Raw genomic sequence first — 24,140 nt, 5'->3', positions numbered from 1 at the left:
CTGGCCGATTTGTTTGTGAGGGCAAACAGGTATATCCTACACACCGAGATCATGTGGAATGTGGGGGGAATGAAGATAAAGAGCGAAAAAGAAAGGAGTGTGAAAGGGAAGAAGAGTCTATTCGATGACAGGAAAGGGTTAGGAGGGCAGATGCACCTAAACCTCATTTTAATCATTATACTCAGCTTTTACAACCACGGTCAGCTATATTTATTGCAGTAGAGGGAGAGGAACTCCTTAAACTACCCCGCAGAGTTGATAGACCTATGGGAAAAAACCAAGAGGAGTATTGCAGATATCATTGAACCCGGGGACATTCCACAGATCATTGCATAGAATTGAAGAATCAGATTGAAATGCTCATTCAAGTGGGGCACCTAGAAAGATATGTGAGAAATGAGGGAGAAGAAAGCAGAGAACCCCGACAAAGGGAAGACAGGCGTGATGGGCATGAAAGACAAAACCTAAGGCAGCAAGAGAGAGGAAGAGATCGTAGGCAAGATCCTCATTTAGACAATGAACCAACTCAACAAGCCATTCACGTTATTTCAGGAGGGGAAACACTAGGCAGGGACACGTCGGCCTCCCGAAAGGCATACGCCCATCAAGCCTACCAGGTTAATTCAGTGATGAAAGTTAGAGATGATGAGGAGCCAATTACATTCGCCCCTACCGACCGAGGTGATATAATACTCCCGCATGATGATCTAATGGTTATTTCAACAGTCGTGGCCAAGCACCCCATCAGTAGAATTCTAGTAGATAGTGGCAGTTCTGTCAATTTGATTTACTGGAACTATTTTGAGTAGATGCATTTATCTTATGATCGATTAAGAAAAGTGTCCTCGCCCCTGTACAGCTTCACCGGGGAAGCAGTCCCAGTTGCAGGATCTATTCAGTTACCCATAACGTTGGGTGTGAACCCCCAAATTGTAACACCCCAAATTTCTTGAGCATGTTATAACTTAGGATTTCGGGAATATAAAATTTTTCATATCTCAATAGCTGTCATACATCACACAACATCCCAAAAACCCTAATTTTCACCTTCTCAGCTTAACAAACCCAATTATTGAATAGCTAAGACAGGCATTAAAATTTCAAATGCGGAAGCTAGATCGAACCTGATATGGTTCACAACCATAATGCTTTATTTATCATAAAATTTTTCAAGACGTTTACAAAATGAATTACATGGACATCATCTCTCGCAAGATATAACTGAACGTCTTAAACATATCCAAGACATACATAGGTTCACATATAAATGAAAATATTCTAAATATGCTATAGATAGTAAATTAAACTTATTCTTCAGCTACCTCCTTTCCCTTAGAGCCGCTCGTCGAACCTAGAACGTTTGAATATTCCAGGGACATAGTCCAATTAGAAGATGAATCTTCTAGTGAGAAACTCCAAAAACAGTTTACATCGATGCATGATCAGGTATAAAATGTATGAGAAGACAACGAGAACTACTCCGAACTGCCTCATAAACACGTCAGCCTCCTCCAATGAGAGCTTTCTCAATGGCGCACGCATAGCGCCTCACTACAACAAAATAGCTTTTTCGCTACGATTTTTTTTTCTACGTAATAATTTTCGTAGGAAATTGCTACGAAAATTATTAAATTGTAGTTAATTCAAAGAAGCCTAAATTTTCCCACTAAATATAGTTTTAGCTACGAAAAATTTATCTACGCTATAAATTTCGTAGTCAAAAGTTAATATTTTGTAACGTAATTATTAAATCGTAGGTAATTTAAATTAGCCAAATATTTTGCCACCAAATATAATTTTTCAATACAAAAATTTTATCTACGATTCTAAATTGCGTAGTAAAAAAATAAAATTTCACTATGAAATTATTAAATTGTAGTAAAAGATAAATTTATTTTTTTAAATAAAAATTAAAAAATATAAAAAGTGAAGCGGGAAACATTCCTCCAAAAACATAGATTTAGAAAACTCAAATAAAACTTAAAAAATTACCCTCCAAACTCCCAAAAATACTGTTCGTGAAACCCACGAAATCCAAAAGATATATACTGTGCAATTTCATTCATCTTAGAACCAGTGCCAAATTGCTTCATCCCAAACCAATTCCAAATTAGCCTCTTGTAACCTACGATTTTTGCATTTACTGTGCAAATCGCGCAAACCCACTCCAAAGCCTTCAAATCCCAACAAAGAACCAAATCCCTTCATCCCTGCTAAATCCAAATTTGCTTCCCAAAACCATTTTGAACGGAATCTGTTTCTTCCCCAAGACAAACCCACATCGCGATTCTATGCAAGCTGCTCCCAGCATCGATTCTAAACAAATCTGTTTCTTCCCACGATAAATCTTCTCAAACCCTCCCCTTTGTAGTGACCCGCTCTAAGACTCCTCTAGCATCTCCACAATCGACTCCGACAGCTTCCTCAACACGCAAAAGTGGTAGTTCGAACATCTCTTAATTTTTGTCAACGTACATCAATCTAGTCTGTGCTTTTCCTCCTTGTAATAATCTGTGTCTAGAATTGATTATTTTATTTTTTCCCTAAATTGGGTTTGCCCTTATTGATTGGATTCATTGTTTTTGTTTTAGTTGTACAAGAAAACCACATGTTTGATAAAATGCGTATGTTTCACCTCTGCATGTACCCTCTGTTTGATTTTTTTCCTTGAACCAATTCATGTTTGATTTTTTTCCTTAATTTAGGTAGTTAGATTATGTTCCAAGATGTAGGGATTACGTGGTTTTAAATGTCTTAGTTTGTCTTGTTTTTGTTTTCAGTGTGTATTGGCTCTGTTCGATAACAGTGATCTGATCACTCTTGTAAGCAGCTTGTGACATGCATATCCAATATGGCTGCAAGACAAGTGTCAAATAGGTCGTGATATGCAAGACAAGTAAATAGGTTTGTGCATGTGAAGAAACATGTTGCTTAATTTTAGATAGATGGTTTCTACATATCATGTATACGTAAGCAAACTAACTACTGGATTTATTTCTTTGACATGCCATCATACTGTTTTTTATACTGTTTTTTAAAGATGCACAATCAAACTTTTTGAAATACGGTAACACTATTTGAACTTCATCCATAGCCCGGCCCTCATTAGATGGGGGATTTTGGAAGAATTGTAATTCATATTTAATACTTCTGTTTTCTAGTATTGTTTTACAGGTTTTTGAAGCTTTGTTTGATCCCCATAGCTTATATAATTTAGGAGCCACTTATTTGACTTTGCAGAAATAGGATCAAAATGTGATCTTTGCCAACTTTAGACCTCGTTCAAGTCTTCTTAGGTCCACTTTTGACTAGCTGTTGGGAAGGCCAGTCATGTACATTGTATTACAAGGAACATATAGAAAGAAATAACTTAATGACTAATGAGTGGTTGGAGATATCATTTACTATTTATATATTTATGTATTATTTTTAAGTATCACAAACCATATACATGTTAGAATGGTAACTGCAATAAGGATGAGGTATAATTAGAAATGAACAAAAATAGTGAAGGAAACTCGTAGTTGCATCTGTTTGCAAAAGTGATTTAATTTATTGCTATGCTTTTCTTATAGGACAGATCAGGAATCAAGATGCTCATTTGCATCAGGTTTATTGAGTTTATAATTGAGTTTATTTTGTCTTACACTTTCAAAGGCCTATTATGCATAGCAGGTTTGACAATTTTTTCTACTCATTGCATGTGTCATCTGTTTGTTTAACTATTGTTGTTGCAAAATGTTTTAGAATCAGAGCTAGGTTGTCATTACAAACCAGTTGAATTATCCACAACATGAAACCCAACCTTCTGGAGAAATTACTTTGTGTAATAAAAACCATTTATGCCTACATTTCTAATGGACAGCAATTAGAAATGAAAAATTATGTTAAAAAGAGCAATCATTTCTAATGGACAACAGTTATAATGTTAAAAATTATGCCTGTTTATTTTGGCCTATAACTCTGGGTATATGTTATGGGCTGTGATGGGATCTTCACTTGAAGGGGAAATGAAAATTATCTTAATTAGTTTTGATATTCTACCCATGGATGGAGATGGTTGGCATGCAATTCCTAGGTACTTTGATACACAATTTTGAAGAAAAATATGACAAAAATGAGGAATTAGTAAGGATGAAGATATCCACCGGAGTTAGTCAGGGGTTGCAGTATGTCATCATCTTAATATGTGATGCACTAAGATCTCCAAATTAGTTGTTGCCACCCGAAATACCTCGTTGTATCCACTTCCCAATTCCACCAAAGTTGTGATCCAATCACTGTCTTTCTCTAACCCACCCAATCCTGCATGTCATAATTACAAGTAAACTACTTATCATATTCTGTTCTTCATTTATCCTTCTTTTATATACTTGATTTGCTCAACCTATAGAATAGGTTACTAATTTATTTTGTAATTTTTCTAGGAGTTAGTTGAGTCTTGGATGTGGCTTAAAATAGACACTACAAAGGTTTGAAAAAACTTTTAAAATGGGAAAAAATAGTATCTTCCATTTAAGTGTTTTAGATCTGCACGCGTTGCATTACCTGTAGCCAAAATGCTGAAATAGGGACATTGTAGGCCTGCAGTTTAATTACTCCAAACATCTCACACTAAATCCATGCCACCCTACATTCCTAGCACTGCACCAGATATAATCCACTCAGGAAGCTCCAGTGGTCTTCCAATGGCTTTAGTGAACCTTTCAATAAACTCCAATGGTGAATTCCCGTGTAATATGCTACCTTGAACAGAGTCTCCATGTACCTACATCCTTGACCAAATGGTTAGTTTATTATAGCTATTTTTAAACTACGAGTATGGTTAGTTTTCTTTATTTAAATCACTAAAAGTATTTCACATGGAAACAAATTATACTAATTTATCTGATCTTTCTTTTACTTTTGTTTTCCAGGTTCTTGGCATGCATGAGTAGTAGAGGAAGAGAAGAAGAAAGATGCTCGAAGATAAATTTTCATATTGTGTTAATTTTTAATTATTTTCATTTGGTATATTATGTACCAGTCACATTCAAAATAGTTGGAGATTGTAATTGATATTAGTTTTATTTCATGTAATTAATTGAAAATTTTTGAAGTTATTTATTGTGTTTTAAATTTCATCTAAATTGTAAGGGTTAGTGTATTTTTTTTTTTTTTTGCTACGAAATTGAATTTAGTGATCTCGTAGTGGTTTATTAGTTGTATGTAGAATTAATTATAAAAATTTAACTTTTGATTACAAATATATTAGTAGAGAAAATTAATTTGCTACAAAAATTGGTACGTGAATCAATTTTCTACGAAAATTAGTATGATTAGCTACGATTTGATGGAGTTAAAAATAAATATTTTCTCTATAATTTGATATTCGTAATAAAAGTTGTGTTATTTGCTACGTAAATTGGCATCACCAACTACAAAAATCAACATGATTACCTACGAAAATTGGCATAATTAGCTACAATATATGTCGTAGTAAAAAATTAATGATTTCTCTACGTTTTTTTGATCGTAGCGAAAAGTGTATTATTTTCTATGAAACCATAAATCGTAGCTAAATACTATTAGCTACGAGCCTTTGGCTACAATTCACGTTACGAATAAAATTTCGTAGTTGATTAGTTTTTGCTACGAAAATTGAATTTTTAACTACGAAAAATTTCGTAGAGAAAACTAAAATTTGTTGTAGTGCCTCTCAGGAGGTCTCTAACCATGTCACTTCGGCCTGACTTCATAGAACTCATGCAAGCACCACATCCGTTGTTCCTTAGGCTCACGGTCTTCCCCACGAGAGCTTTCTCGATGGCGCACGCATAGCGCCTCTCGGGGGATACCCGACTTTTTCCCTCAGCCAACAACAAATAGGTACAACAGTATGGCCACACGAATTTTATAAATGCAATAGTTAAAAAGCCAATAGTATATATTTTTCAGAAAAATACATTTCATATATGCAATATGATTTCACGTAAGAGAATAACAAGCGTTTATGTATAAGAACTTCACGAAACACATCTCATGCAATAGAAGTCTCTCATAAGAGAATAAAAAATAGGATTTGGAGTATAGGAGTCTCACCTTGTTGGTTTATCTCTTCGACGGTATAATTTCATAGCAAACGGCCTAGGTTTCTGTAGAAAACATGCGTTTTGGTAAATCTAACCATAAATATTTTTACATAGGATTGAAGGTATTAATTTAGACGTATAACTGGAAAAATTGAAGGAAAATCGAACTATCAGCCGCCCTCACGCGCCCCAAGAAGGTAGGCCACGCGCCTTCACGCGCAGGCACCAGATTTCGGACAGCAACGCCTCATTTTCGTATTTCGGTCATATCTCCCTCGTTTTAACTCCGATTTGACCCCCATTTGAACCTACGTGACCCTCTCTTCCCCCTCTATAGGATTATAAAAAAAAAATAGACTTAACTTGCTTTTTTACTGACTAATTTTGGCAAACTCCAGCGAAGACCCGCAACTCCTGCGAGGCTCATTCTCCGCCGCTTCTTCGCAACTTTCTTCCCGCCTTCTTGTCGAACTCCCTTCTCTCTCTCTAGAGCAAGCTCCTCCTCTTAGAGTGCTTCACTCCACAAACTTGATTGGAATGATTTGAGAAGAACCCATGGTGCCTTTTTATAGATTTCTCCAACCAATCACATTATGCCACTTGTCAAAATCTTAGCCATGGACTCCAAAGACTCAAAGCCATAATTGAGTGGCTTTTGAAATCCAAAACTAGAATGAATTTATCTTTTGAAATCCAAGCTAAAACACCAAACTTCTTTCAAATAACACTTTGGCCCTTATTTCAAGTCCTCAACTTCAATATTTTACCATATAAGCTCTTAATTTTATACTTATTTCATTTGGATAATTCTCTAATTACAATTACACCCTTAAACATCAAATTTATTAAGATACTTAAAATCCCAAAAATTAATAACTCAAAATTACTCATTATATACGATTTTTCGGAAGCCCCTTACCATCATTCGGTCTTTTTAGGCTACAACTTAGCTTAACCGAAAACCACTTCTGATTTGATTTCTTTCAGCGTCATAAATCTCGCCTCAAGATGATAGTCATAAATGTACCTTTAACCTTAGGTATCTAAGCTCTAGGGTACTCCCTACGACTGATTCGGTCACTTGTTGCCATTTCAAGCATATTTTTCGGTATTTTAAACTCACTTAAAATATGTGGCAACTTCACGAAAATATGGGGTATTATATTCTCCCCCCCTTAAAAGAATTTAGTCCACGAAATTTGAAACGTACTAAAAATTATTAAAGGTTAAATAATTATTCCATTCTAGAAGAAAATATAAAAATTTCCTACTCTATTTCCATTTCCTCAAACAAATGAGGATATTTCTTCCTAATTGTTTCCTCAAGTTCCCACATTGCCTCGTCATCCGAGTGCTTTCCCCATTGAACCTTCACTAACGGTATCTCTTTATTTCACAACACTTGAGTTCGACGATCTAAAATTGCTCCAGGTGACTCTGGGTAGGTCAAGTCATTCCTTAGCTCAATTGTCTCCACCTGAACTCCGAGAGTTGGATCTGGCACATGCCTTCGAAGTTAGGAGACGTGGAACACATTATGAATCCCAGACATACTAGGTGGAAGCTCTAATCGATAAGCTTAAGGTTCGACTCTTTCCACGATCGGATATGGTCCTATATACCTTGGCTTCAGCTTTCCTTTACCGCTCCCATGCATCACCAAATGATGGGGTGACACCTTGAGATACACTAGATCCCCTACCTCAAACTCTAGATCCCTTCTTCTTTGATCTGCGTAAGATTTTTGTCAGCTTTGTGCAGCTCGAATCCTCTCTTGGATTATTCGAATCTTATCGGTAGTCTGCTGCACAAGTTTGGGCCCTAACATCTGTCGTTCCCCTACTTCGGTCCAACAGATGGGCGATCGACACTTTCTTCCATACAAAGCCTCATAAGGAGCCATCCCGATGCTGCCGTGGTAACTATTATTGTAAGCGAATTCTACCAATGACAGATGCTCCTCCCAATTTCCTCCAAAATCAAGGGCACAGGATCTCAACATATCTTCAAGCGTTTGAATTGTCCTCTCTGATTGCCTGTTAGTCTGCGGATGATAAGCCGTACTCAATTTCAGCTGGGTCCCCATGCATTCTTGCAAACTCTCCCAAAATCTCGAGGTGAACATCGGGTCCCGATCTGAAACTATACTTACCGGCGCACCATGGAGTCATACGATTTCCTTCACGTACTGCTCTGCGAATTTTTGTACCGGTTGATCCATCCTCGTAGGCAGGAAATGCGCTGACTTTGTCAACTGTCTACCACTACCCAAATGGCATCATAGCCCATTCGATTCTTCAAAAATTCTGTCATGAAATCCATCGTGATATGTTCCCATTTCCACTCAAGAACTTCCAAAGGTCTCATCAACCCTGCGGGTTTCTGGTGCTCAATCTTTACCCTTTGGCATATATCACATTGTGCCACCCTCTTAGCCACACTGGCCTTCATCCCTGGCCACCAATAGATTTCCCGAAGATCTCGATACATCTTCGTGGCTCCCAGGTGCACGGTATACTTAGCTCTGTGGGCTTCATCCAAAATTTTTTGCCTCAAATCCCGATGGTTTGGCACGTATACTCTACCTCGAAACTTGAGAATGCCATTTCGCATCTCAAAATCCAAACTCTTGGGCTGGCCTTGCTCATCTACCCATAGACGTATATGTCGGTCACTCCCACTAGCCTCTCGTATTTCGGTTTCCAGATCCAGTCGAACTGCCAGGCCAGCTACTAGGACAGAAGATCCCTTCAGTACTACACTTACCGTCATCAGGCTAAAAGCCTCAATCAACAGCTACTCTTGGGCCATCAACCTGGCCATAACAGTAGGCACAGTCCTACTCAAAGCATCAGCTACCACATTGGCACGCCCCGGGTGATACAAGATGGTGCAATTGTAGTCCTTCAGGAACTCCATCCATCATCCCTGCCTCATGTTCAACTCTTTCTGTGAGAACACAAACCTTAGACTTTTGTGGTCTGTGAATACATCGAACGTCTCTCCATATAAGTAGTGCCTCCATAGCTTCAGAGCATATACCACAGCTGCCAACTCCAAGTCATGCGTTGGGTAGTTCACTTCGTGTCTTTTCAACTGGCGTGATCCATATGCGATCACCCAACCATGCTGCATCAATACACAACCCAAACCAACCTTTGAGACATCGGTGTATACAACATATCCACCGGGCCCACTAGGCATTTCCAGCACAGGTGCTGAGGTAAGTCTGTCCTTGAGCTCTTGAAAGCTTTCCTCGCACTTTGCAGTCCATTCGAACTTTACCTCCTTCCGTATGAGCTTCATCATAGGTGCAGCTATTTTCGAAAACCCTTCCATGAATCTTCGATAGTAGCCTACTAATCCCAAAAAGCTTCGTACTTCGGTCACGCACGTCGGCTGCTTCCATCCTCGAATAGCCTCAATCTTAGCTAGATCCACTGAGATTCCTTCGGCTGAGATCACATGCCCAAGAAACGCCACTTGGGATAGCCAGAACTCGCACTTTTTGAACTTGGCATACAATTGGTGTTTCCTGAGGGTTCCTAGCACTATTCTCATGTGCTCCTCGTGGTCACTCTCGTTCGAAGAATACACCAATATATCATCTATGAAAATGATCACAAACTGATCCAGGTAGGGCTTGAAAACCCTATTCATAAGATCCATAAATGCTGCTGGAGCGTTAGTTAATCCGAATGGCATTACAAAATACTCAAAATGGCCATACCTTGACCGATATGCCGTCTTCGAAACATCATTTGGTTTAATTCTCAGTTGATAATATCCAGATCTCAAATCAATCTTCGAGAACACCTTCGCTCCCTGTAGTTGATCAAACAACTCGTCTATCCTTGGAAGCGGATACTTGTTCTTTACAGTGGCTTTATTTAGCTGACGGTAGTCAATGCACATCCTTAGACTCCCGTCTTTCTTCTTTACAAATAGCACTGGTGCACCCCATGGCGACGTGCTTGGCCTAATGAACCCTTTGTCAGTCAACACCTGTAGCTGACTCTTCAATTCTTTCATCTCCGCCGGAGCCATTCGGTATGGCGGAATTGATATCGGCTGGGTTCCTGGCACTAACTCAATTGAGAACTCAATTTCCCGAGGTTGAGGTAGTCCTGGTAATTCTTCTGGAAACACGTCATCATATTCCCGTACTATTCGCACCTCATTGAGTTTTGGTACCTCTCTTTCTTCTAACTGAGCATAAGCTATGAATCCATGAGCTCCTCGGCTCAACAGCTTTGTTGCCTTTATTGTTGAAACCATCTTTCCAATCTCGGGGTTGCCTTGCCCCTGAAATTTGACCCACCCTCCCTCGGGTTTTCTTATGGTCATTATCTTCCTACGACAGTCTATATTGGCGTCGTAGTTGGACAAGAAGTCCATCCCTAAGATTACGTCGAAGTCATATACTTCTAAAAGAATTAGATCAGCCTGGAACCGAACATTACTCAGGCTAATTTCGCATCCCCTCACCATTTCTGAGGACTTCATACTTTTACCCATAGGTGTCGAAATCACCATAAGACACCCCATAGACTCGGTTTCTACTCTCAAACTCTCAACCAAAGCATGTGATATAAAGGAATGAGTAGACCTTGGATCTATCAATACATGCATAGGAGTATCCAAAATGAAGAGAGTACCTTGCATAACTGCAGGGTTTGCTTCTATGTCTTCTTTGGTCAAATTATAGACTCGCCCATGTCTGGTCCCTTTTCCTTCTTCAATCTGTAGCGACAGCTCTTTCTTCTTCGGGCAATTCCTCGAGATGTGCCCCGTGCTGGTTGCAATTGTAGCAGATCATACTCACTGGTGTTGCTGCTATAACTTTACCTTCTTGGACCATTCCTTTCCAACAATTTCTAGAAGTATGCTCGGGCTATCCACAAGTGTAACAGATAATGTTTTGGCCATCGCACCTCTTGCCCGGGTGCCTCTTCTTGCATTTAAAGCATGCCTTGCCCTTTTTCACAATCTTCCCATCCCGAGGTCCCATAGTCGAGTGGGATTTTTCTGATTGTCCTCCAGTTTGAACAGTTGTGGCCTTTAGTTCTGCCACCTGCGTTATATTCTCCTCGACCGTCATAGCTTTGAAAACTATGTCTGCATAAGACTCCACATGGACCAAGCTCATCAGCTGTTGAAATTCGATTCGCAAGCCTTGTAAGAATTTTCGTCCCTTCTCCACATCGTCCATCCCGTACAACGGCATATACTTGATTAACCATAAAAATTCAGCCTCATATTGAGCCACAGACATATTTGGCCCTTGGCGTAAGTTCATAAACTCTCGAGCTCTAGCCAACTTCCAGCGAAGTGGGAAAGAATTTCTCGATGAACAGCTCCTTAAACCGTTCCCACGACATCTAGGGTGCCTCTGTAATACCCGGTATTAAATAATAAGAGAATTTCTAAAGATATGGGTCAAAATGATATTTAGCAAAGTTTCGGGCCTAAGTGCAATATTCGAAACGAAAGATGAATGACTAAGTTAAGATGAGCCAATTGAGGAGAAATGGCACAATTGGATGATATTTGATAAAAATCAGGGATTTTCAAAGGTTTAAAGTCAAAAGCACGCAATTAGGAGAGTTCAGGCAAAAGTGCAGATTTTGCAAAATATCATAGGGAGGTCGAATCGACGAATTTTTCAGAAATTTCAAAAGGAAATGGAAAATATAGAACTTGAGGGTCATTGTGGTATATTTAGAAAGATCAGGGACTCAAAGAAAAGGGCCAAAATGTCAAATGAAGAAACTAGGAGGGTGAAAATGCAATTTTGAAAAACTTGCATAGTGGGAACGCGACCACCGCACATGGCCGCCGGCAGCCACCTCTGGAGGCATCGGGAAGCTCGCCTAAGGGTGCTAGGGTGATCTACAGGTGATGATGAAGCTTCAGGGGGTGGCCATTGGCCGAGCACGGCGGCGAAGTGACCGGAAATGATGGCCAAAAATATTTCCGATTTGGCCAAATTTTTTGAGGGATCTAGCGCTTGATTTGGTGTTTCTCGATTGGTTTAGAGGCTAGATTTGGGCTTAAGGGATAAGGACGAGCAAGATAGGGTGGGGAATCGGGTAAAAATCGAGTATAAAATGAGGTTTTCGGCCGAGGGTTACAAAAACAAAATCGCTCAAATTTCTTGTGTTTTTGCTTGAATCGAGCTTGAGGGATAAGGGGATTTTATTCCTTGGATTGAGAGGATCATTTCTGGAGCATTTGGGATCGATTGGTGTAGGAATGGAGAGGTTTTAGAAGCTTGGCCGGAAAAACGAACCGCCGCCGCCACGACCTGCAACTCGCTTTTAATCCTACCTCCGGCCACTCTTTCCAATGAACAAGGGCACCATTGAGGTCGCCTTGAAGAGCTCTACAAGCCCCTATAAGAATTTAGGGCATTGGACGTCGCCGGAATCGGAGAAGACCACCGGAGAAGAAAACTGTGCAGCGGCGCGTGGCAGCCACTCGCGGGACCTCTGGGTGGCGCGTGAGGGCGCGTGAGGTATGATTTTTATGTGTTTTTAATTTCATAATTTAGGTAAAATTATTCTAGGAATTATCATGGAAAAATATTTTGTGAAAATTGATGTTAGGTATTTTTAATATTTTTTCGAAGGTAGAAATGTTTTAAAATTAAATAAAAATAGAGAAATTGTGGAAAAATAGAAATATTGATTCCAAAGGTCTTAAATGGTGAAATAGGAATCAATTGGGTCATTGGAAGAAGAATTACACAATTTTTGAGGTGTGGCACGTTTTTCGAGGCGAAATCCAGACTTTTCCGAATTGAGGTGAGTGGTTTGATTCCAGCTTTTCCTTGTCTTGGAACTGTTTTTAGGTGCTTGTGGTGGGTTCTAGTGAGCGGTTATACCCTCTTAGACATAGATTGTTTTACAAGGCTTTTGCTTATGATCATTGTGTCGATATTTGCTACATTGCATTAACTGTTTTATTTAAAATGTTGGTGCATGGCGTGTAAATTTTCATGTCATTTGGGGTCAAGTTTAATTGCATCGTTGGGTCCGTATGGGGCGGGATGGGGTCTACTTGAGATTGGGACAATGTTAATCTAGGTGAATGGGTGTCACACTGGGGCACTCGAGGGAATAATGTTAAACAAGGTGAACGGGTGTCACGACGGTGCACTCGAGGGATTAACGTTGGACCAGGTGAACGTGTGCCACAGTGGAGCATTTGAGGGATTAAGTATGTCAAGGTGATATCTTGAGTTAGATGTGTCTTGCATGTTGTCGTATAGTATGCCATGCTCGTATGTCTTTCATGCATTGTATAACTGTTTCATACCTTCACTTAGATGGTTTATCATCTAACATGGGTTATGCCCTTGGAACATTCAACATTCCAGTCAGGGACAACAGCGAGGTCGAGGACATGACAGATGAGCCAGTGGTGTTTGTTTGATAGTTGTTGTTGTTATATTATTTTGGAAGCATTGATGTTATATATCGCTTGACGATGTTGTAATAATTAGTATTGATGTTGTATACATATGACGGTATGGCAACATTTTGTGTATAACACGTGGTAGGCCACGTCATTTTGATTAATTAAGTATTCCGCTATGTTTATATTGTCTCGTTCGGTGAAGGTTTGTTATTGTTAACTAAACGAGTAAGACTAGATCTCTCGGGGTATATATCTGCATGTGGAGATTGTTCTTAAGATCACCGCGGGTGCCGGCTGTAGTTTTACGACGAGTGTTTCATCTGCATGTGAAGATTGTGCTCACAGGCATCGTGAATATCAGACTTGAAAAAAAAAAAAAAAAAACCCCGAGAATTTCCTTATAGTGACACGCCTGTATAGGGCGGGGTGTTACAGCCTCCCCCAATTCTACATCTGTTGCTAACCCCTGAGATCCTGTCCGGTTAGGTATCGCTCGCTGCATAGACCTCCACCATTGGGCAGCTTCCTTTTCCAGCATATAGGTCGCACCCTCGACCTTGTCCTCATTCAGGATTCTCAATCTTTGTAGGATCTTTTCAGTCTGGTCCAACCAGTATTCACTGATTGCGGGGTCATCTGCCGGTTTTTCTCGAAACACTGGCAGGGTTTTGTCGTAGATACCTCTCCAAGGAATCTACTCTTCTTTGCTCGGGCTGCAACTCCCAAATTTGCCCAGCCATGCCTTCTAGGATTCTCTCGATCCTATCAATCCGGCCTTCACCGAGGTCAAATCGTGCATCTCTTTGAGCTCCCACACCACCTCTTGGGTGCGGGTTGGTGTTGCTTTCTTCCCCATTGCCTCTCTCGCGCCTATTCCTTCTTGTATTCACCATATGGCAAGAAGACAGGGCGATCTATTAAATCATCATGGCATGGTTCAATTCAAATTGAATAAGCAACAAGAGTATGCTACTAAATATTTCACAAATCCTAACCTAATTCCCAAAACTTACGGTGGCTTTACTCATCTAGCCACATGCGAACTTTTCCTTAGGTTCGCTCTGATACCAACTGTAACACCCCAAATTTCTTGAGGGGGTTATAACTTAGGATTTCGAGAATATAAAATTTTTCATATCTCAATAGCTGTCATACATCACACAACATCTCAAAAACCCTAATTTTCACCTTTCAGCTTAACAAACCCAATTATTGAATAGCTAAGACAGGCATTAAAATTTCAAATGCGGAAGCTAAATCGAACCTGATATGGTTCACAACCATAATGCTTTATTTATCATAAAATTGTTCAAGACGTTTACAAAATGAATTACATGGACATCATCTCTCGCAAGATATAACTGAATGTCTTAAACATATCCAAGACATACATAGGTTCGCATATAAATGAAAATATTCTAAACATGCTATAGACAGCAAATTAAACTTATTCTTCAGTTACCTCATTTCCCTGTCGAACTTGGAATGTTTGAATATTCCAGGGACATAGTCCAATTAGAAGATGAATCTTCTAGTGAGAAACTCCAAAAATAGTTTATACCGATGCATGATCAGGTATAAAATGTATGCGAAGACAACAAGAACTACTCCGAAGTGCCTCGTGAACACGTCAGCCTCCTCCAACGAGAGCTTTCTCAATGGCGCACGCATAGCGCCTCTCGGGAGGTCCCTAACCATGTCACTTCTGCCTGACTTCATAGAACTCATGCAAGCACCACATCCGTTGTTCCTTAGACTCACGGTCTTCCCCACGAGAGCTTTCTCGATGGCGCACGCATAGCGCCTCTCGGGGGATACCCGACTTTTACCCTCGGCCAACAACAAATAGGTACAATAGTACGGCCACATGAATTTTATAAATGCAATAGTTAAAAAGCCAATAGCATATATTTTTCAGAAAAATACATTTCATATATGCAACATGATTTCACGTAAGAGAATAACAAGCGTTTATGTATAAGAACTTCACGAAACATGTCTCATGCAATAGAAGTCTCTCATAAGAGAATAAAAAATAGGATTTGGAGTATAGGAGTCTCACTTTGTTGGTTTATCTCTTCGACAGTATAATTTCACAGCAAGCGGCCTAGGTTTCTGCAGAAAACATGCATTTTGGTAAACCTAACCTTAAATATTTTTACATAGGATTGAAGGGTATTAAGTTAGAGGTATAACTGGAAAAGTTGAAGGAAAATAGACCCATCACGTGCCCTCACGCGCCCGAAGAAGATAGGCCAGGCGCCTTCACGCGCAGCCATTTTTCCACGCATGTAACTCACGCGCAGGCACCGGATTTCGGACAGCAACGCCTCATTTTCGTATTTCGGCCATATCTCCCTCGTTTTAACTCCAATTCGACCCTCTCTTCCCCTCTACAGGATTATAAAAAAAAATTGGACTTACCTCGCTTTTTTACTGATTGATTTTGGGGAACTCCAGCGAAGAGCCGCAACTCCGACGAGGCTCGTTCTCCGTCGCTTCTTCGTCGCATTCTTCCCGCCTTCTTGCTGAACTCCCTTCTCTCTCTCTAGAGCAAGCTCCTCCTCTTAGAGTGCTTCACTTCTCAAACTTGGTTGGAATGATTTGAGAAGAACCCATGGTGCCTTTTTATAGATTTCTCCAACCAATCACATTATGCCACTTGTCAAAATCTTAGCCATGGACTCCAAAGACTCAAAGCCATAATTGAGTGGCTTTTGAAATCCAAAACTAGAATTAATTGAGTGGCTTCAATATTTTACCACATAAGCTCTTAATTTTATCCTTATTTCGTTTGGATAATTCTCTAATTACAATTACACCCTCAAACATCAAATTTATCGAGATACTTAAAATCCCAAAATTAATAACTCAAAATTACTCAATATATACAATTTTTCGGAAGCCACTTGCCATCATTCGGTCTTTTTAGGCTACAACTTAGCTTAACCGAAACCATTTCTGATTTGATTTCTTTCAGCGTCATAAATCTCGCCTCAAGACGCTCGTCAAAAATATACCTTTAACCTTAGGTATCTAAGCTCTAGGGTACTCCCTACGACTGATTCGGTCAGTTGTTGCCATTTCAAGCATATTTTTTGGTATTTTAAACTCACTTAAAATACGTGGCAACTTCACGAAAATATGGGGTATTATACAAATCATGACTCGACAAGGAAATTTTATGGTGGTTAAAACCTCCTCGGCGGCATATAACATGATTTTGGGCCGCCCATTACTTAATGATCTGAGGGTCGTGGTGTCCTCATGCTAATTATTAATGAAATTCCCCACGCCCGCCGGAGTTGGACAGGTTCAGGGAGATCAAAAGAAAGCACAAACCTACTATGTGTCATCTATAAAAGGAAAAAGAGCTGAAGAAACCTTATATATTGCAAAGAAGGCTATATATAAATCCGTGGTTTCTCGCAAACCTCAACCCATTGAAGAATTAGAGGCAGTGCATCTGAGTGGAGTGGATTCTAAGAAATTAGCATATGTCGGCTCATAACTTTCGGAACATATAAAAGAAGAGATTGTGGAATGCTTACGAGAAAATTCAGACGTATTTGCTTGGAAACCAAAAGATATGCCAGGGATCAGTCTAGAAGTGATATGTCACCATTTGAATGTGGATCCCCTATTTAAGCCAGTCCGACAAAAGAAGCGAAACATTGCCCCTGATAGGCTACAAGCATTGGAAGAGGAAATCGATAAATTGGTAAGGGCGGGCTTCATTCGGGAAGTATTATATCCGGAGTGGTTGGCCAATGTTGTTATGGTCCTGAAGCCCAATAGAAAATGGCGTGTGTGTGTGGATTTCACCAATCTCAACGAAGCATTCCCCAAAGACTCATACCCACAACCTCAGATCGACCGTCTCGTAGATGAAACATTTGGATACCAGTTTCTGAGCTTTTTGGATGCTTTCGCGGGGTATCACCAAATAATGATGTACCCTCCAGACTAAGAGAAAACGTCGTTTATCACCAAAAAATGGACATACTATTACCAAGTCATGCCCTTTGGACTCAAGAACGCTAGAGCCACTTATCAACGCATGGTGAATAAAGTCTTTAAAGAATTGCTAGGCGATACAATGGAGGCATATGTTGATGACATGATTGTGAAAAGTCGGAAGGATAAATCACATGTGGAAAAGCTAGCACAGGTGCTCAGAGTCTTTAGACAATACAAGATGCGGTTAAATTCAACAAAGTGTGCCTTTGGAGTGCAGTTTGGAAAATTCTTAGGATACATGATCACACAAAGAGGAATCGAGGCGAACCCTGAGAAAATTCAAGCGATATTGGATATGGAACTGCCAACATCAACTAAGGAAGTTCAGCAATTGACAAGACGAATGGCAGCTCTCGGGCGTTTTCTCTCCAAGTCAGCTGAAAGAGAGCTCTCATTTTTGCGAACATTGAGGGCTGGGAAAAAGTTTGAGTGGACAGAACAATGCCAGAAGTCATTTGAAGCATTAAAAGAATACTTGAAAGAGGTTCCCCTATTGACACGACCAAAAACTAGAGAGATATTGTACTCATACTTGGGGATAAGTGACAAAGCAATAAGTGCAGTATTGATCAGGAAAGAGGGACAGTTGGATTGGCCAATATACTATGTCAGCAAGGGATTACAGGGCCCAGAGACATATTACGAAGTATTACAGAAAATTGAGGCCATACTTCTAAGCTCATTTGATCATCGTACTTACAGACCAACCCTTACGAAGTATTTTGCAAAAGCCTGAATGTTCTGGTCGCCTTACCAAATGGTCCATTGAGTTGAGTGAATATGATATTCAGTATCAGCCTTGGCAAGCTATAAAAGGGCAGGCATTAGCAGATTTTATTATGGAAATTCACACACTCTTGTAAAATAGGAGAAAATGAACAGGCAGAGTGGTTATTGTTTGTTGATGGAGCATCTAGCTCACAGGGAAGCGGTGCTGGGATAGTACTTGTACCCCCCGAGGGAGAAACGTTAGAGTATTCTTTGTGATTTGCTTTTCCAAGTACCAACAATGTTGTCGAATATGAAGCACTAATTGCAGGAATGAGGTTAGTGTGAAAATTGGAGGTAACACAATTAGTTGCCCATAATGATTCCCAGTTGATTGTGCAACAGTTTCATGGATAGTATGAAACCAGAGAGCAAGTAATGGCACAATACTTGCGTAAGGTAAAAGACCTGGCACAAATATTTCAGAGCTTTCAGTTAACACAAATAAATAGATCGCTCAACGAACATGTTGATGCTTTGTCTAAAGTAGCGTCCACTAAAGAGACAACAGGACGAGCAGTATTTGTTAAGGTGCTTCATCAACTGAGCATCGAAGAAAAAGAAGTATCATGTGTTGAAGTAGGAATAGACTAGCGAACGCCCTTCTACTGTTATCTCACCAGCAATGAATTACCCGATGATCCACAAGAAGCAAGAAGACTTAAGATATGGGCTGCAAGGTTTACCATTATAGACGGGGTATTATATAAGCGAGTTTACACTACACCTCTTCTCAAGTGTTTAGGCCCCCAAGAGGCCGAATATACTCTGGCAGAAACCCATAGCGGAATATGTGGAGAACATTTGGGTGCATGAACCCTGGCAACCAAAATTTTGAGAGATGGTTTCTTTTGGCCCACGATACGATCAAATGCATTAAAGAAAGTCAAATCATGTGACAAATGCTAGCGACATGCCCCAGTCCAATTTGCCCTGATATCTCAACTACAGCCTGCGTTCTAGCCTATACCATTCGCCTAGTGGGGTTTGGATATTCTGGGACCGTTCCCCTAAGCACTTGGGCAGAGAAAATTTTTAATAGTAGCTATTGACTATTTCACCAAATGGATTGAAGTTGGGGCATTGGCCACCATTACAACAAGAAAAGTAGAAACAATGGTATGAAAAGAGATTGTGTGCCGGTTTGGGATACGAAGAATTATCGTTACGGACCATGGGAAGCAGTTTGATTGTGACTCCTTTAGAAAATTCTGTGACAACCTAGGGATTCAACTACGATTCGCTTCAGTGGCGTACCCCCAAGCTAATGGACAAGCTGAGGTCAGCAACCGAACCATACTGCATGGCCTAAAAACCGGACTTGAAGGGGCCAGGAGAACATGGGCCGATGAGCTACCCTCAATTTTATGGGCTTACCGAACGACTAGTTGAATCACTACTGGAGAAACTCTATTCAATCTGGTATATGGAACATAGGCCTTAATTCCCATTGAACTTTCAGCTAAGTCCCCAAGACTGATGGCATATGGGAAGAGAACGGTGCAAGGAATTTTGAAGCATTGCAAGAAAATTTGAATTTGATTGAAGAGTAGAGGGATAATGCTGCCATGAAGATAGCTGCTTATCAGAGAAGAATCACCAGTTATTTCAATTCTCGGGTAAAGAATAGACCCATGAAAGAGGGAGATCTAGTACTCCGGCGATCTATTGTGACCAACGCGGTAAAGGACGATGGAAAGTTATGAGGAAATTAGGAAGGGCCATATCGCATTCTAAAGTTGATTAGTCCCAACACTTGCATTTTACAAACCCTTTTGGGAGACACCCTTGGGAAAACATGGAATTTGAATGATCTCAAGTTGTAGATGAACGCTGTACATGGCAAAGTATCTGCAATAATATAAGTCCTAAATGGGACTGTGGACGTAAGCACATTTAGCCGAACCACATCAAAATGCTTATGTGTGCATGGATATCATTTTATTTGCATCTACAGAAAGGAAACTCAAACCTGTTGCCCCGCTCATAGCCCGGCAACAAGGTAAAATGCGATCTAGCCCATTGCCCCGCTTATGGCCTGACAACGACATAAAATACGATCTAGCTTGTTGCCCTGCTTATGACCCGGTAACGAGGTAAAATACACTCACACCCATTACCTTACTTATGGCCCGGCAACGAGGTAAAATGCGCTCACACCCGTTCCCCCGCTTATAGCCCAGGAACGAGGTAAAATGCGATCTAACCCGTTGCCTCGCTTATGGCCCGGCAACAAGGTAAGATACGCTCACAGCTGTTGCCCCGCTTATGGCCCAGTAAGGAGGTAAAATGCGATCTAGCCTGTTGCCCCGCTTATGGCCTGGCAACGAAGTAAAATGCGATCTAGCCCGTTGCCTTGCTTATGGCCCAGCAACGAGGTAAAGTATACTCAAGCTTGCCACTCCGCACGCTGCCCAACAACAAAAGAAAAGCTCTGACCTTGTATCACTAAGATCAACAATAAAGAAATAAATCAAGTGGTAAGGAGCGGAGCATGTTGAGTAGAACAATGAAGAAAATATCTAGTGATAAAGCGATAACTCTCATTGCAGCAAGAACAACCGAGAGTACAAAAAAATAAATAAATAAAACAAAAACAACAAACAACGACGAGATGCAAACAACAATGAGGATCTACTCGCGGGAGCGAGACTTGCGAGAGGAGCGCTTAGTAGACCCAAATGATGCAACAAGAATTGTAACGACCCGCTCCCACTTACGGGCGCCACTAGTAAATAATCGACCGGATTACTCACCCAACGAACCACAACTGAAGGGTTGGACTATGTTCCAATAAGAAACGCCCTAGATGGGAACTAGGCTTTGTCCTTCCCTTCGCTCCACTCAAGAATTGGTCCCAACTCAAACAAGAAAATACAGCAGACCGAGACCCGAAACCTGAGTGAGATTCACCTCTCTTCAGCTCACCTCATAGCAAGCCAAAGGTGACCCATGCACAAGGCTAGCATAACAAACATTTCGCTGAGTATTGGGGATTTATGAGAACATACCTCGCTGATCTTTATGAAAGTAAAGCAAGATCCCTACGGGGTAAACAGCGTAGTTCAAAATTTTGAACTCACCCCGATCCCGGCGATTGGATCAATGTCGAAATTAAATCATTCACAAACAAATAAATAAATCTAACCTTTAGATTATCGAGTCGTTCGCAGATTCGAGCCATCCAAGCGTCCGGCCTCTGATAAGGGTCAATATTTCCTATATCCTAATGAATTATATCCCTATTTTAGCTTTATAATTATGCTTAAAATAAATAATTATTTGCATTATATATTATTACAGGATGAAGCAAGAAAGCTGTCTTCTACAATTAATTAGGGGCATAAATCGAAGACGTTGGATTACCCATTATTGTTGCTCAAAATCATGGGCCAACTATGGAGTCTAGAGGATGTTTCATGTGCACTTGGCCCAACAATCAAATAGAATCCAACATAAGACAAGCCCAAGCCCAAGCTCAAGCCCAACACAAGGAAGGCCCAAGCCCAAGCCCAAGCCCAAGCTCAAGCCCAACACAAAGAAGGCCCAAAGCCCAAAAACATGAAAAGCCCAAGTCCCACAAATATGATGACATCATCGCTTACATCATGGGATAGGATGACATCATCGCTTACATCATGGGATAAGATGACATCATTGCTTACATCATGGTTAAAATGACATCATTGCTTACATCATCAATTAGATATTTTGTATTATTAAATTATATAATTAAGTGGTTTCCATTACATCTTTTAGCCTATAAATAGAGCACTTAGGTGCACTTGTAAGGGAGGATTATTCTTGAATGAAATTTTAGTTGTTTTAATTGCTCTTGTTCTTTTTTTATTTTCTCTTGCAAATCTTACTTCTTCTTTTTCTTATTTAAATTCTTATGTCATTTATTGTTACTTTATTATCCACCGCCTAAATGGTCGGTTAATTTCTGCCTTTAAATTCTTGCAATTTCAATTATTATCTTTCAATTATATACCGCCTATATGGTCGGTCAAAATAGTCTTTCAATTATTGTCTTTAAATTATATACCGCCTATATGGTCGGTTAAAAAATAGTCTTTTAAATACTGTCTTTTAATTCCCGTCATTTAAATTCCTGCCAATTTATTTTAAAAATGGAAATGAGTAGCTAAATCTAATATTGGGTTAAGGCGAGGACAGTGTCCAATGTTCTTGAATCTCAAGATAAGCCAAACCTCGATGAATGCAAGATTTATCTGAGTTAAACTCGAGTTGAGTGTATAAATGATTTTGTGAGTTTGGATTGGGTCATCATCCTAACTTAGAACTCTCATGCCATGTATGAAAGTTGCTAGAATTGGAGATGAGATATACCCAAGCTCAGACGATCAAATCATAGTCTCTAGTATAATAAAATTTACAGTGATATCTTAACCCAGAACCATCATATCATGTATGAGGGTTGCTTAGCTAAGAATCATTCGTATCTTGAATTATAACTACAAAACGATCCTCTGTTTATTTCAGATTAATATTGCTGTTTAAATTACTATAAGAGATTTATAAGGCATTGGTTCTGAACTCGCCTCAACCCAAGACCTTTTTAATATTCAAAAAAAAAAACCTTTTCACAATCAGGAAAACTTAGCTCTCTTTGGATAAATCAACCCGAATGAACCATTCTTTTGTTAAATAAACCTCCCAGTGAATCGACCCGGACTTGTCCGGAATTTATATTTGTGCTACAACTACACTCACACACTGGTGAGTTTAAACCTCCTCACCATTTCAACACTGAACATCCAAAACTGATTAACGCTATTTAAATTGTAGGGTGAGGAGTGCAGCCAAATTTTGGCGCCGTTGCCGGGGAGGTACAACAGAAGAAAAAAATTCACTCCACGGGTAACTTTGTTCTTAATAATTTTTTTTTTTTTCTTAACTGTTTGCATATTATTCAAATTGTATGAGACTTAGATCTGGTAGAATCTTAAGCCATCAGTTAAACCATTCTATAGATTCTTTATCAGAGACTGAAATATCACTTTTACAATCCATAATGTCTCAACAAAATGAAAACCTATCTGCTCACGGGAGTGATCATGGAGAACATGATGTTGATGAGATTAAACCTCTCAGGGATTATTTGAACCCTCCAAGGCAAACCACTCCCTCTTGCATAATCCTACCAATAAACCATCATCGATTTGTCCTTAAACCAGGTACCATACAAATGCTCCCCACATTTCATGGTATGGATTCTAAAAATCCATATACACACATGAGGGATTTTGAAGAGGTATGTGGTACCTGTGGGGATCAAAATATTCATGAGGACACTGTTAGACTAAAACTCTTCCCGTTCTCACTCAAGGATAAAGCAAAAATGTGGTTAGGGACTCTAGAGCCCAGATCAATAGGAACTTGGAGGGAGATGCAAACAAAATTTCTAAAAAAATACTTCCCAGCTAATAGAACAGCATCACTCCAAAGGCAAATGATGAATTTCGTCTGTAAACCAAATGAAACATTTGCTCAAACTTGGGAACGTTTCAAGGACCTCTTGCATTCTTGCCCACACCATGCCTTTGAACAATGGCGGGTAGTTAGTTTCTTCTTTAATGCCTTAACTCCTAATTTGAAAATGCTGGTGTCCACCATGTGTAATGGTGACTTTTATGAAAAAACTCCTGAAGAGGCTGTTGCATACTTTGACCATGTAGCTGAAAACTCTAGAAATTGGGAAGTTGGGCCATTAACCATGGGAGATTTGAGAGACCAATACAATCCACAACCAAAGGGAAAACTCCAATTAAATGAAACTGATGACATCAGTGCTAGATTAGCTCTGTTGACAAAGAAAATGGAAGAATTGGAGAT

General features: G+C 39.9%; 1 pseudogene; it reads right to left on the bottom strand.

Annotated features, from left to right (window-relative positions):
- Window positions 1-23,749: 23,749 nt before the first annotated feature.
- Window positions 23,750-23,849, bottom strand: LOC127793632 (small nucleolar RNA R71; annotated as a pseudogene).
- Window positions 23,850-24,140: the final 291 nt, after the last annotated feature.

Source organism: Diospyros lotus, chromosome 1 (genome assembly GCF_014633365.1).
Source record: "Diospyros lotus cultivar Yz01 chromosome 1, ASM1463336v1, whole genome shotgun sequence".
Classification (NCBI taxonomy): Eukaryota; Viridiplantae; Streptophyta; class Magnoliopsida; order Ericales; family Ebenaceae; genus Diospyros; species Diospyros lotus.
Note: the sequence above shows the minus strand (reverse complement) of the source record. Positions and strands in the feature narration are given on the sequence as shown.